This window comes from Helianthus annuus, chromosome 15 (assembly GCF_002127325.2).
Source record: "Helianthus annuus cultivar XRQ/B chromosome 15, HanXRQr2.0-SUNRISE, whole genome shotgun sequence".
Taxonomy (NCBI): Eukaryota; Viridiplantae; Streptophyta; class Magnoliopsida; order Asterales; family Asteraceae; genus Helianthus; species Helianthus annuus.
Window position 1 is genome coordinate 51,931,805 of NC_035447.2, and position 1,351 is coordinate 51,933,155.

At 41.2% G+C, this 1,351-nt stretch overlaps 1 non-coding gene across 1 annotated transcript; it reads left to right on the forward strand.

The window, feature by feature from the left end:
• The first annotated feature begins 439 nt into the window (after positions 1-439).
• LOC118487705 lies at positions 440-545 on the forward strand. Its single transcript, XR_004882648.1, has one exon. It is a non-coding gene; the product is annotated as a small nucleolar RNA R71 (small nucleolar RNA).
• Positions 546-1,351: the final 806 nt, after the last annotated feature.

Below are 1,351 nucleotides of genomic sequence, written 5' to 3' on the forward strand. Positions count from 1 at the left end.
CTTGAGTTGACGGATTCCCGTATCTAAAGTTCGGGTGATTTCGTAACCGGGGTGGTAAGTATTGGAATTCATGTTGTAATTTCTATCACCCCCGCCTTGCCCTTGCAATGCATTCACCTCCTCATATTGTCCTTCCACTCCTTGGCAATTTTCAGCCGCATACCCTATCTCATTACAAAGCACACAAACATTATAAATTTGATTAGAAATTTGAACATTACCATCGTCTACCGCATGCACTTGAGTTCGGGTAATGGCCGGTCGTGCTCTCCTTGATGCTTGAGCTTTTCTCTTTGATGTGACCACAATTTGTTCCAAAAATTCCCAATCGTCATGCTCGTAGTTCGTACCAAAAGTACCATTTGTGATTGACATCAGATCGCGAGCATCTTCGGCACACAACCCCTCATGAAAAGCATTCATCAACTCCCATAGCTCTATCCCATGATGAGGGCAATTCTTGATCATCATGTTAAACCGTTCAAATGCCTCATGGAACATCTCACCTTGTTGTTGTTGAAAACTTCTCAACCCTTTCCTAGCATCATTTGTCTTTTGAGCGGTATAAAATTCATCCAAGAAGATTTGTTGCATTTCCGCCCATGTATATATAGATGCCGAAGGTAATGTGTAGAACCACTTTTTCGCTTTGTCTTCCAAAGAAAATTGGAATAGTACCAATTTAACATCATCGGCCGAAAATCCTTGACTTCCAAGAGTGTTGCAAATTGAATCATAAGCCTCCAAATGAAAATAAGGCTCCTCCGTTGCTAGACCCTTATATTTTGGCAAACTTTGTAACGAATTGGTTTGAACTTCAAAAGTTCTTCCTTGTTCATTTTGAGGGATAACTACTGGTGAAGGATTATGAGTGATTACCGGCCTGAAATGTGCTTCTATACCTCTTGCATTCTCTCGAAGATGTCTTCTTGGTACACCCAACCGAACTCTTGGATGAATAAGACCCATTGGTCTTTGCATAGGCCCTTGTGGTGCAAATGGTGGTTGAAATTGTTGTTGAATCGGTTGTTGTTGAATTGGCCTTTGAAATTGATGTTGTACATTTTGCGGACGAATTTGTTGTAATGGTGTAGGACGTTGCAATTGTGGCCCTTGTGGCCTTGGCCGAATATGTTGTGGTATAATTTGTTGTTGAGTAATCCCACCAACACTTGGCATTCTTTGCATTTGACCTTGCACATAAGTAAGCTCCCCTTGATCTCCATCACCCCCATATGCATATCCTTCTTCCACATAACCCTTAAAATCTTCATACCGTTCATCATATCCATCTCCTCCTATACCCGAAGATTGCCCAAATGGAAAAGATAAATATTGAAAACCTGATTGG